The sequence below is a fragment of the Centruroides sculpturatus genome, unplaced genomic scaffold, assembly GCF_000671375.1.
Source record: "Centruroides sculpturatus isolate CEXI.00-Female unplaced genomic scaffold, Cexi_2.0 scaffold1660, whole genome shotgun sequence".
NCBI lineage: Eukaryota > Metazoa > Arthropoda > Arachnida > Scorpiones > Buthidae > Centruroides > Centruroides sculpturatus.
Genome location: NW_019385752.1, coordinates 92,895 through 107,995, shown reverse-complemented (window position 1 = coordinate 107,995; position 15,101 = coordinate 92,895). Strand labels below are relative to the sequence as shown.

The window sequence follows — 15,101 nt, the reverse complement described above, 5'->3', positions numbered from 1 at the left end:
GAAATAGTTCAAGGTTTCCATATTATTCTAAACATGATTACTTTTAAATTAATGAATAAGCAAAAAAAAAAATTGAAATGTAGATTTTATAAATCGTTCTATCTTATCAAAATCAGAACATATATTTTTAAATTTTAAATCAGACACTTGTGAAAAATTTCTAGCAGCGAGCTGCGTAACTTTTCCGGCAAGAGTTAAAATTGTTTGTGGCGCTATCTGCTATGACATTTTACTTTATAATAATAATTATTAAATTTTTTAAGAGGCAAAAAGCTTAATTTTGAGGGTAGAGACGAGTTTTATTTTTTTTTTAAATTGTAAATGCTAATAATGAATAAAATCATCATTACATCCGACTCCACTGAAGGTACGACACGTGACCCCTCTCTATCTCTCACCCCTTCGACTTTTAACCATCAAAATTTAATTGAATTAAACCCACTAATACACGAATCTCCCTGCAAAATTTTTAAAATATTCAACAAAAGGCATAGTAGTTAAGCTTCAAAGTGGGTGAACAAAATCGTATCCCCATACATACAGAGAAACTCCAAACTTTTTTGCATTTCTCGACGTTTCAAGGTTCCCGAGTCTAAAAATATAAAAAAAATTTTGAGTGGGGGATCATTTTTTGACCGATCGCCATATATGATCGATTCTCTCTGTTATATATAACAGATGAAAAGTAAAAATTACGTGGAACTTATAAAATTTCTAAAATGAATGCCTTTGAAAACTTATACGAGTTACTTTCTCCTTCCTGATTTTTCTTTCTATGGAATTCGTTTGATAAAGAAATTTATTATCCAAGTACTTAGATATATTTGATTGAATCATTTACTGGAATCTCTGATAAAACTGATTCACCCAAAATAGATCAATCCGTATCATAGATATCTGTTTCTATTTAAAGAACAATAACAACATTGTTTTTAAATATAATATTCACTTGATATGATGTAAAGAAGTATATCAAGTAATTATTGTTTGGGGAAAAAAATGTTATTCCATTTTAAGTTTTATTTTTCTTAAAATATTGCGATTATTTAAAAAAAAAATAAAATAGTCTATAAATAATAATAATTTTAAAATATTCTGTTATTATTCATAAAAATATTATTTTATTTCCTAATATTTATTTTCATTCAGAGATATGAAAGCAGGAAGTTGAAAGAGTGTGAGAAATTTCCACTGCAAAAGTATTGTGATGAATGTATTGCTTCTTGATTGGTTATTTCTATACAATTTATTGCAATTTTCCGGATTTTGTCTTAATTGTTTTTGATTTTTAAGAAATATGCATAAACTTTTTCTTAATTATCTTACATAAAATCAATTTTCAAATATAATTTAGCAATAATCCGACGATAACAAGTTAATATTGTAAAATCAATGTATAAATTCATAAGGTACAGTACATGATACATATATAATAATTTTTAAAAATTTTTAATGCCATAAAACAACTGAAATGTCCACAAAAACAAGGCAAATTAATTAAATATGTATTGATAATTCCAAAACGAGAAACTTTTAATNAAATTCTAATTTTAGAATAAATGTAAACTGATTGAAGACATGTTAGAAAGTTAACAAACAGAAACAACAATAATTATATTCCACTTTGTTTAAACAAAACCTAAAACAAACTGAAAAAACCCAGTAATTAAACAGGCAGATCTATGAAATAACTTTTAAAATAAACATTGTCAGTACCTTATCAAATTTCGAAATAGTTCAAGGTTTCCATATTATTCTAAACATGATTACTTTTAAATTAATGAATAAGCAAAAAAAAAAATTGAAATGTAGATTTTATAAATCGTTCTATCTTATCAAAATCAGAACATATATTTTTAAATTTTAAATCAGACACTTGTGAAAAATTTCTAGCAGCGAGCTGCGTAACTTTTCCGGCAAGAGTTAAAATTGTTTGTGGCGCTATCTGCTATGACATTTTACTTTATAATAATAATTATTAAATTTTTTAAGAGGCAAAAAGCTTAATTTTGAGGGTAGAGACGAGTTTTATTTTTTTTTTAAATTGTAAATGCTAATAATGAATAAAATCATCATTACATCCGACTCCACTGAAGGTACGACACGTGACCCCTCTCTATCTCTCACCCCTTCGACTTTTAACCATCAAAATTTAATTGAATTAAACCCACTAATACACGAATCTCCCTGCAAAATTTTTAAAATATTCAACAAAAGGCATAGTAGTTAAGCTTCAAAGTGGGTGAACAAAATCGTATCCCCATACATACAGAGAAACTCCAAACTTTTTTGCATTTCTCGACGTTTCAAGGTTCCCGAGTCTAAAAATATAAAAAAAATTTTGAGTGGGGGATCATTTTTTGACCGATCGCCATATATGATCGATTCTCTCTGTTATATATAACAGATGAAAAGTAAAAATTACGTGGAACTTATAAAATTTCTAAAATGAATGCCTTTGAAAACTTATACGAGTTACTTTCTCCTTCCTGATTTTTCTTTCTATGGAATTCGTTTGATAAAGAAATTTATTATCCAAGTACTTAGATATATTTGATTGAATCATTTACTGGAATCTCTGATAAAACTGATTCACCCAAAATAGATCAATCCGTATCATAGATATCTGTTTCTATTTAAAGAACAATAACAACATTGTTTTTAAATATAATATTCACTTGATATGATGTAAAGAAGTATATCAAGTAATTATTGTTTGGGGAAAAAAATGTTATTCCATTTTAAGTTTTATTTTTCTTAAAATATTGCGATTATTTAAAAAAAAATAAAATAGTCTATAAATAATAATAATTTTAAAATATTCTGTTATTATTCATAAAAATATTATTTTATTTCCTAATATTTATTTTCATTCAGAGATATGAAAGCAGGAAGTTGAAAGAGTGTGAGAAATTTCCACTGCAAAAGTATTGTGATGAATGTATTGCTTCTTGATTGGTTATTTCTATACAATTTATTGCAATTTTCCGGATTTTGTCTTAATTGTTTTTGATTTTTAAGAAATATGCATAAACTTTTTCTTAATTATCTTACATAAAATCAATTTTCAAATATAATTTAGCAATAATCCGACGATAACAAGTTAATATTGTAAAATCAATGTATAAATTCATAAGGTACAGTACATGATACATATATAATAATTTTTAAAAATTTTTAATGCCATAAAACAACTGAAATGTCCACAAAAACAAGGCAAATTAATTAAATATGTATTGATAATTCCAAAACGAGAAACTTTTAATTTATTTAATACCAATCGTTTTTTCTCTTTACACTTATTAATTATTATTTTTTCCTTGAGTATTTGAATTACAGGGGAGTCTAAACAAATAAAATTAAATAATGAAAATTATATTGTGTATGTCCAGATTAAAAATAAATTTTATAATTCATAAGCAATTTTTACTTTTCCGGCTGTCATTATAACAGGACGATCGGTCAAAAATGACCCCCCCTCAATATTTATACATTTTTGAACTGAGGGGACCTTGAAACGTCGAGAGGTGCAAAACAATTTGGGGATATTTTTTTGTATGCATGGATATTAGTGTGTGGGTGGACAAGATTTTGTTCACCCGATTTGAAGCTTAATCTCTGCGTTTTGTCGAACATTTCTGAAATTTTTCAGGGAGGGACATTGATGTTTTGATGATTTATTAAATTTTGGTGGTTAAAGGTCGAGGAGATGAGGGATAGAGTCACGTGTCGTATCTCGAATAGGGTCAAACTTAATGAAGATTTTACTCGTTATTTGCATTTACAATTTTTCTTTTTTAAAAAATAAAACTCATTTCTACCGTCATATTATAAAATAGCAAAAAATTAATTAATTAATTAATTTTTTAAAATAAAATTTAAAAGATAGTGCCACACACAATTTTAACTTTTTCGCGGGAAAATTACTCAACTCGTTGCTGAATTCTTTTTTTTTTTTTTTTGCCGTGATTACCCTTAAATGTTACAGAATCATGACTGTCAAGTCACAGAAATTTACTAAATTTTTATTTAATGTATTTATTGATGACATCAATAAGGAACTGTGCATTATAAGTAGACAGTATACAATACCAGACTATTTCTATAATTAATGTAACTTTTGCGATAATTATAATTTACGCAAAAGTTAAATACAGTATTCATATATCAACGGTTTCAAATCAGATATACGGGACATTTTCTAACTTATTATATATATTAAGCATCGTAAGATGAATATAATTTAATCTAATAAAAGATTCAGAATTCAACTTCACTAAAATAAAAAAAAAATTACTTCAGACTAAACACACTGAAGCGGCGAAACAATTTCTACGGGATGATAGAGTTGCATATTAAGGAATTTTAAATAGAGAAGGACGCCGATTAACCGAATTTCCAAGTATCCCAACCACCACGTGTTCTCCTTTCTCTCTCTCACTGACGTCACATCACAATTCTCATACGTCATGCGACTGCATGTTCAGTGAAGCCTATTTGCTGTGACATATCCAAATTATCAGCAGGATGCTATTCGCACATTGATGAATAAATAAATAAACACAATACAATACGTGTACAGTACGTGTTCAGTGCTGCCACCCTGTAATTTCATTTATTATGTTAATCCACTTGTCCGAATTTTCCATTATCCGAATTGATTCGTTCTGTAATCACCTGCAGAACGAATCAATTCAGAAACTTCCAAAAAACATGGATTGTTATTAATATTAAGGCTGACTGTAATCTCTTTGATTATGCACGCGATCTCCAGCAGATGGCGTTAAAAATTTAAATGTTTTTTCTAGGGAAAAATAATTTTTGCGAATTTTTGAAATAATTCGTTCTTAAAAATTTGATATTTATTTAAATAATAATAAGTAAAAGTAGAAGTTGTAATGCTCATGTAATAAATTAAAATAGACGTATATATGCGAATTTCATTTCTAAAGTACGTGAACATCCGGACAACTTCCATTCATACTCTCAAACAGTGGCGCGTTATATTCATGGGGCCCCAGGCAAATTGAATTGGGGGCCCCTTGTGCAGTGTTGACTTCAAGCATTTTTGTTCGTCGGGAAATTTTGGGAAATTCCTCCCAGTATCCTCGTTTGTTTTTTAACGTGACATCTGCTCTGTGCCAGTGCACCCTGCGCCTTCACCACACCGACAATCCATGATCGAAATTTAAATTTGTGCCATCTCTTTGTACAGTAATGAGTTTATAAAAGATTGGTTTGGACCTCTTGTTGGTAGGGGCCTCCAGGTAATTGCCTTTTTTGGTCATAGGATAATGCGCCACTGCTCTCAAACGAGTATTTCAACATTTATATTTTGAACAAAATATATCATTCCACAGTTTATCTAATTTATTCATCGCTATCCATTTTTATCTGTTCGTGTGAACGACCATAAAATAAGAGAAATCAAAATTGTTTGAATGTTTGGCTTTGCTCTGTAAACACCGCTACTGTATGGGTGAGATACACCTCACTACGCATGTTCTAACACGTATACATTTGTTTATTTTTTGCTGCTTTGCTCTCGCTTCGGTATGTGTTTAACTTTACAATGCATTTCATTTCTAAAGCGTCTATTGAAAGAATTTCTCTTGCGGTTAAACTTGTTTTTGTTAAGTATGATTTTGATTTAAATTGTAAAATTTAATTAATTTTTTTATTCTCAACAAATATTATTGACACACAGTTTCATTTGAAAAAATAATAATGAAGAGAATAATTTTATATAGGCTATGTATATATGCAAAAGTTTAAATACTTGTTTTCATTTTTTATTTACTGTTATATATTTTACCAAGGAAAACGTTTCTTTTTAATGAAAAAACTAGTGTTGATACTAATATTTGAATAAGATTTCAATATTTTGATATAATATCTGCATTTTTCTTTTTACTAAGTATCAAAACTTATTTTGTGAATGACCAGACAATACAACAATATTCAAAATTATATAAAATTGATTATGACCATGTCTAAAAATAATGCAAGTTTGATTGTCATACAAATTATAGAAATGACGAAGCATCACCGTAAAAATTTACGATAGATTGATGAAATAGCCTACGTCAATTTCACTTTATGAGAAGTATATTTCAATATAATTTTTTCCTTATTAAAAATCATACACGTTTTCTCACTAATGGCATACATTTTATAGAATGTTCTGATTGATTTAAAATTTAATACCGGTATACTTTTTATAAAATATTTATAATTTAAATTAAATTTTTTTTAAATGTAAAAATTATATATTCCAAGAAAAGAAACTGAAAGGTCAGACATTTAATAGAATTTTCCTTTTAAATCACTTAATATACAGAAACAATTGCTAAATAATCGCATTCTTCTATTTTTACTTACAAATTTGACATTTGAAAATCCATTATACTATTATACTATTAGGCCAATTTCAAATACTTAAAAAAATTATCTAAATAATCAAGGAAAAAATATTTATTTATAATTTCATCTTCGAAATCGTTTCCGCTTGATTTTCTAGACAAATCGTTTCGATGTATGACAATTATAAAAGATACGATAATTCAAAAACAGCTGTGATAATATCAAAAGATTTTGATACAGTCACGTCATAGCATCCATTAATTTCCAGCAAAAGGAAATAGAAATTAGTTTTATTGATTATGCTGCGTGTGACACGACTTACTATATTATATAGTTAAACATGTTTACGTAATGCAATTTATGGAAAGTATCATGGAAAGGCTAAGTAACATCTATTTAAAAAGTTCTGTTTTCCTTAACTGCTTAACAGTAAAGTAAGTATTGTACAGTATTATATTTACAATGAATTCGCCAGTTTAAACATTTCAGTTAAAATTTTATATAGGCCTATATGTACAGTACAGTACGTATGCATTCAGAGAAGAGTGTAATGCGTATGTTTATTAAACAACATTCAGGTTTCATATGCAATAATAATAATTTCTCAAATAAGATTGTTTATACATTTAAATAACTTAAATGGTTTTGCATGATTATCAATGTCATGCAAATCCATTGTAAGATTTAAACTCAATATAATTTTTATAAAATTTATAGTTTGGCCAATTTTAACTGGAATTATAACCGATTAGAAACTATCGAAGACTAATACTTTTACATTTTTGAAAGCTTTTAAAATAAAAATAAAAAATACAAAATGTATGTATGAGTTCACTTTACTCAGTCATACAGTGTTTAAATAATGATGAAATGATAATAGTACTTTTAATAATTAACGCAATAACATTAATATATAAAATAATATACAATTAGATTTATAATTATACAACATTAAATTAAATGACATTTTAAAACAATTAGATAATTATTTAAATTAAAAAAAATACAAGACAAACGAACTGTCTTTTTTCCTCATTATGCCTCATTAAAAATGCCATGCTGTTAACAAAGGAAAATAAAATAGATCTAGTTATCATTATAAAGTGTCAGAACAAAAAAAAAAAGAAATTATTTATGGATGTTTCCATATAAATCCGGCAAGCATAAAATCTAATTTATAAAATAAAAAAACAACCCTACTAAAAAGAAACGGGTTTAAAATATCCTCATCTTTATAAATATCTGACCTTTTTAATTTAAAGAAAAATAAATACTGTACAGTAGCTTAGTAGTTTATTTCGTAACGATTTAGAAGTTTATAATATTACATAGAAAATTGGAATATCTGTTATTAAAAGAAATAGTACAAGGTAACTTATAGATGAAACTAACAATGTACCAAATTTCAAAGAATCGCTCGAAAACGAAACTTTTTTAAAAAACGAGTTCTATAGGATCTAATATTCAGAAACTCAACCAACCATGATAATAAGGACTTGCATTTCGCAACGGTGAATCTAGTAGCTTTTGTAATAAATTTTAGTTATTTAAACAACTAGATCGTACCTTACGCAAATAAAATGCAAGCTTATCCTGTTTGCTAGAGACGAAACCGCAATAACCAAAAATTTATCAGACTTATTTCTTATCTCTTGGTAATTATTGAAGTATTAGAAACTGTTTTTGCGTATATGTTATAAATTTAAGAAGTTTTTATGTATTTTATCAAGAAATGGATTATAATACAACTTAGGTTTCTAATATATAATTAAATTTTCAATTAATAAAATATTTATTTAGGAGGAAAAACATTAACTATTGTCCTACTGCACCGTGACTAGAATATCAACGTATAACCAGTTAGTAAAAATGTGACTCCTTTAAACCTTTTTTTACATAACGGAATATTTCCGCTTTCTCTAAATTGGGGCCTTAAACTTAAATTTAAAAACCTGTTTAAATATTTTAATATTTAATTATACTCATATTTTTCTTTTAAAAAATAAAAAAGAAATGTTTGAGATAGAATATTAAATTTTAAAATATTTTAAAATAATGTTGACAGTAAAAATTGAAAATTTTAATGCATTAACGTTCTTATGTCATTGTTAATCCTTATTACAGACTTAACAATGATAAAAGAAAATTGTTTCGTAATAAACGCCCGCGCTGAATTATATGACTATGAGATAATATATAAATATAGAAAAGTTAATATATAAAAAAATAAATGTATTTTAATGACAACAAATAAATTTAAAAATTCATTTTCCATTTTATACACTTTAATAAATGTATGGAATTGATTTGCATATTTCCCTAAAATTTCTAAAAAAGAGAATATGTAGGCCATAAATCAAAACTGGTAGAAATTTCAAAGGAATTTTTAATTGCGTTAAGCAAGAAAAAGAAAAGTAGAAAATCCAGTTTTATATCTAAAAGTCAGGGTTATGCAATAAAGCTTAAATTTACGGATAAGCGTTATACAATAAGCTTAATATACAGATAATTATATGTTAGATAAACGTATACATGTTAATTTACTAAATTTGACTTATAAACCGGATGAAACGAATTTAAATAAGTAAAAAAAAAAAAAAACCTTATTTCCTGACAGAAGTTGACAAAAAAAATTACGTAATTAACTTGAAAGAGGAAACATTTTCTATGTAATTTTAAGAATAATGCTTATATATGTATGAATGCTGAAACTAGGTGAATATATGTAAAAAGAACAATAGGAATATGAGTGCAGAATTCTATATATCTCATTCAGTGAAGCGTAAAAAAATAAATGGAGCCAAAATAGTTTACGTAGCGTTGAAGCAAAACAAGAAAAAAAAATCAAAATATCATTTTCTCGCTCTGAATGATTCAAGAGTAATTTTTAAATAAAAAGAATATTTAAGTGTTGTAGATTTTTATTTATTTATTTATTTTTAACATAGAACAAAGTAACAATTTCGATTTACGTTACGTATCTAACTTGCAAGGAAAATAGGAGTGGTCTTTTTAATTCAAGGAATTTGGTATCGTCAGTATCATCCTGTTACTAGAAAGTTTTCGAAAGTATTTTTTTTATACTAGATATCTTAACCATTTTGCATGAAATAATCACAATGTTTATAATCATTCCCGCTACTGATGAGACTACAAATTATTAAATTCCTAAATAGAAACTAGATTTTATAATAAATACACATTTCGACGCGGAAAGTATTTAAACTTGCTCCTACATATAACTTTATGATTGAATTTTAACGTCGAGTTGTATAATTTTCCTATACTTGCAACTATATTTTATGTTTTCGCATGTATAAAAACAATAGTAATTAGTCATGTGATGGGAAAAATGATATGCAAAATAAAAGTACGATAAACTGTAATTAAAATCGATTTAAAAAATGATTACACATTTTTGTTATTTTTAATTAGAAGAAAAGATGTTTAACATTGACATAATATAAAATAAAATAAATTTATTGCGTTATTTCGAAATTTTTAAATTAAAAAAAATACAAGACAAACGAACTGTCTTTTTTCCTCATTATGCCTCATTAAAAATGCCATGCTGTTAACAAAGGAAAATAAAATAGATCTAGTTATCATTATAAAGTGTCAGAACAAAAAAAAAAAGAAATTATTTATGGATGTTTCCATATAAATCCGGCAAGCATAAAATCTAATTTATAAAATAAAAAAACAACCCTACTAAAAAGAAACGGGTTTAAAATATCCTCATCTTTATAAATATCTGACCTTTTTAATTTAAAGAAAAATAAATACTGTACAGTAGCTTAGTAGTTTATTTCGTAACGATTTAGAAGTTTATAATATTACATAGAAAATTGGAATATCTGTTATTAAAAGAAATAGTACAAGGTAACTTATAGATGAAACTAACAATGTACCAAATTTCAAAGAATTGCTCGAAAACGAAACTTTTTTAAAAAACGAGTTCTATAGGATCTAATATTCAGAAACTCAACCAACCATGATAATAAGGACTTGCATTTCGCAACGGTGAATCTAGTAGCTTTTGTAATAAATTTTAGTTATTTAAACAACTAGATCGTACCTTACGCAAATAAAATGCAAGCTTATCCTGTTTGCTAGAGACGAAACCGCAATAACCAAAAATTTATCAGACTTATTTCTTATCTCTTGGTAATTATTGAAGTATTAGAAACTGTTTTTGCGTATATGTTATAAATTTAAGAAGTTTTTATGTATTTTATCAAGAAATGGATTATAATACAATGCTCATGTAATAAATTAAAATAGACGTATATATGCGAATTTCATTTCTAAAGTACGTGAACATCCGGACAATTTCCATTCATACTCTCAAACAGTGGCNAGTTTTCGAAAGTATTTTTTTTATACTAGATATCTTAACCATTTTGCATGAAATAATCACAATGTTTATAATCATTCCCGCTACTGATGAGACTACAAATTATTAAATTCCTAAATAGAAACTAGATTTTATAATAAATACACATTTCGACGCGGAAAGTATTTAAACTTGCTCCTACATATAACTTTATGATTGAATTTTAACGTCGAGTTGTATAATTTTCCTATACTTGCAACTATATTTTATGTTTTCGCATGTATAAAAACAATAGTAATTAGTCATGTGATGGGAAAAATGATATGCAAAATAAAAGTACGATAAACTGTAATTAAAATCGATTTAAAAAATGATTACACATTTTTGTTATTTTTAATTAGAAGAAAAGATGTTTAACATTGACATAATATAAAATAAAATAAATTTATTGCGTTATTTCGAAATTTAATGATAATATATTATGACATTAACGGAGTCAAAATTGATACTTCGAAAATATCTTAAATTTTTTTTATTTTTATCGTTTATGATTAAAAAAGTACAGAAGTAAATACATTTTATATACAGTATTTCTATATAATTGATATTAATAAAATAATTAATTATTGATGGATAAAATTAATAATAAAGTGAGAATATTGATCAATAACATTCATATATTCCGTACTAGTGAGTAACCATAAATTACTTAATAGATATTCTGAAAATTTCAATAGAATGGATCCCATTTTCAAATTTTGTATATATATTCATTTATAAAATACATTGCTTAAAGTCAAATTTTATTGTAAAAAACTATATCGCTAAAGTGTAAGTTTGCATTTAACGCTTGATCTATAATAATTTATTTTGTAATATATAATAATTTAAAATATTTATTTTTCAGAAATTTAAACTTAAAGAACTTCTCAAATGCTACTTAAATTTCTGGAGTTATAAAATGGCAGGTATCATGGTCATCAGCAGAAAATTGATCCAGGGAAGAAAGCTTGGAGACTAATAATTACATCAAATGAATTCTTATTTGATTATTTAATTTTGGAAGAGGTTTTTTTTCCCACAAGTAGATTGATGATACTGTATTCCTTCAATACAAAAACACAGAAAGCATCCTTGGTCGAGGATGTAAAGCAGTGGCGCATTATTCTACGGGCAAAAAAAAAAAAGCAATTGCCTGGGGCTCCCACCAATTGGAACCCCAAACAATCTTTTATAAGAAAAACAATGTCCAGAATCAACACTGTACATAGGGCACATAATTTAAATTTGCCAGGACCCCACGCTCCACTAACATAAGGTCACATATCTCACTTTTACGATTATAATATGTAGAATTTTTTATTCGATCCCGGGTGGCAAGTGTCCCGTTTGTTCCCCTCTGCAGACGCCCACGGTAAATTTGATTGTGTAAGTTACTTAGTTAAGCATAAAATTAGTTCTAAATTCTATTTATGAAATAACTAACTCTCTCAATAATGCATATGAAAGGTTACTTCATATGCATTACTAAGAGAAAACATATAAATGTATAAGATTATATATTTTCGAATTTATTAGCATATTTCATTATTCACAGCTTTAAAAACAAAACAAACAAAAAAAAAAAACTTACCAAAATGGCTTGCCCTTCTTATTCATCAAGCTTGACACTTTGAATGTTTATCATTAAAGCATAGAATACAAGCATGAAAAAGTGCTTTATTTCCAGTTTCTTCCTCGTAGCGCAATTCTAAATATGCAGTTTCTTGGTCTAAACTTCCAATTCAAAGTAACTTATTCTAGAAGTTTCCATCATCAATACAGAAAAAAAAAGACCTAGAAAATAATGGCACATATCATATTACAAGCATGAAAATTTGAATTTGTTTAAATTAAATTGAATATTTTATTTATAAAAAGGATCAACAGATCGTTGTAAATATACTTATAGAAGTTATTACCTACTTTAAAATGTATTTTGGACTTTGAACCCGCTAAAACGTCTACGAATCTCGCCTTTGTAATTTCGTTTCTTAAAATTAAAACATTTTAAATAAATTTATAAGTTAAATTTAAGTAACTGACCTCGTTTCTCTAAAAAAAAATTGCGCCGATCGTCGAATGCAGACGAAAATTTGTTAAGTGGCAGACGAACTTTTCAGCTCTCGTCTTCTGACATCATAGACTTATTAGTCACGAGACTATATACTAAACTCTCGACCTCCAGCTTCTCATATGGAACATATCCTCTAACAGGTGCTACTTTATACAGTTTCAAAAGGGGAAAAATACTTAAAAACAAGTTTATTTTATATTTAAATACTACGAAAATTCATTTTTTAAATTTATTCATATTATTAATTTATTTACTTTTACTAATTTTCTAAAAAAAGAAAAAAAAACAACGTTTTAACGGTTGGAGTTTTGAATTTGAATTCAAAATTTTGAAATAATAATTTATCTGTTTTTAAAAATTAAACATCGAAACATTTTTAAATAAATATAAAAATACATTTTTAACTTATACAAATATTTTTTTACAATTTAATTAAGTAAAATTTAAAATAATTTATTAATTATTTTTAATTTTTTTTAACGTGAAAACAATTTGTTTTTAAAAGCTAAATCCATGTTTAAAGTAGATCAGAGATTTGTCTCTTATCAAAATTAAATTTTATTACTATAAACATAAAGTTAGTGGAATAGATTAAGCAGATAATTCCACTAAAATAAATATTACAACATTATATATTAGCTTGATATATTCTTTAAAAAAAATTATAAATGAAAGAAAATCATAAGTTTATTTTATAAAGAAATAAATAAATTTATAAGTAAAATAATTAATTATGTTACAGAGAAGTTATTACAGTCTAGATCATGTTTAGTCATTAAATATTTAAAGTTCAAATCTCAGAAATCCCTACATTTATGTAAGCATTATTATTTATTAAATATATTTATTGATGTATTATTTCATTTTAATTATAAAAAAGGTAATTTATTATTAATTTTTTTAATATTTATTTATTTATTTCTAGCAATCAGTTAAAAAATCTTTATGTTGAAATGTCATCTTGTATTCAGCAATGACAGGACATTTTCTTAAAATATCCTTATTTTTTTCATTTTTAAAAGTGGAATTTATATTTTAAAATTATTTATTGAATGTATAATTTATAAAATTAAACTTGTTACATTTTTTCCCCCTTACATAATCTATATAGAAAAAATAAAATAAGGTTACAATAGCTTTTAAGAGTTATTCACAGACATATATCATGATTAAGAAACTGTTTTTTGTTATATAAAATTTAATTTTTCATGGCATATTTACAGTATTTTAAGTTTTGTAACTGGATAAATTATATGTCAGATAGAAATTAGATTGATGTTTTACATTAAATATATTGAAATTATCTTAAGTTGTGTATAAATTCATTAATTATATATATCTAGAGGTAGATTTAATTTTATGTTTGTTTCAGAACCAGTTCTAATTGCAAACTGTTATGAAATATTCTACATTAAAGCTTAAGCTAAACTATTTTTAGCTGTATATGCAGCTTATAAGATAATTAAAATTATGTTTTCTACTAGATTTTCATTCAGAAACTTTAATTTTTAATTAGAAAAGCATAATAATGATACTTTTATTTTTAGAAGTAAATAAATAATGCAAGATTATTATTTTTTATATGTTTACAGTTGCATTTTCTAAATTAGATTATAGTAAACACTTTTACTGCTTTTCTGCAATGAAAATTTGCATTTTACCTATCAATATTTGAATTGTAGTTAAGCAAAAATGTATTTAAATGAATTTCTTTTTACTTTCTTCTCAAAAATATCAACAATATAACTCACCTTGCTTTTCTAAGAAGGGCTTTTAACGCTAATTTTCGTAGAAAAAGAAAAGAAAATTGTAAAACTTGTCAACAGCATTGAATGGAGCTAAATGCTTCTTTGAATTCAAGGTCAGTCTTGGTCAGTTTTTTTACGATTGTCATAAATTACGCAACCATTATAAAGCATAATTTATACATAATAAAGATCAAGGATAACGTTATGCGTTATTATTTCTACATTTTCTGATATTCTTTTTCTCATTCTAACATTTAAATACACCTATACTAAGGCGTATCAGTGGAAACGCCAACAATTTTCTTAGGGTTTTTCTGGTTGCATTCGGGAATTCCTTGTGTAATATCTAACGAATAATGTTGTAAAAATCACGGAAAAAAATGCTTAACTCCTGTTTTAACTTAAATTTTTGAAATTTTTAAAAAATTTGCATATTTTTGAAAATTTATTTGATATTCCAAATGCATTCTAAGGCAGAAAAATGTAATTAAAAATTTGTTACAAGTCTCAATTCATAGCAAAAAATATTGCATAAATT

General features: G+C 25.8%; 1 protein-coding gene across 5 annotated transcripts in view; it reads right to left on the bottom strand.

The window, feature by feature from the left end:
* The window catches only part of LOC111641785 (G protein-activated inward rectifier potassium channel 3-like), a 37,047-nt gene extending 22,178 nt beyond the window's left edge, over nucleotides 1–14,869 (bottom strand). Inside the window, exons 1-3 of one of the 5 annotated variants that reach the window (XM_023388006.1) lie at nucleotides 14,567–14,869; nucleotides 12,661–12,961; nucleotides 12,333–12,535 (exon numbers count right to left, since the gene is read on the bottom strand). The gene's annotated coding sequence lies outside the window, so the exon portion shown is untranslated. Of the gene's footprint in view, nucleotides 1–12,332; nucleotides 12,536–12,660; nucleotides 12,988–14,566 lie in introns of those variants that run through there. The other 4 variants (XM_023388002.1, XM_023388005.1, XM_023388004.1 and 1 more) reach the window with 4 other exon arrangements.
* Nucleotides 14,870–15,101: the final 232 nt, after the last annotated feature.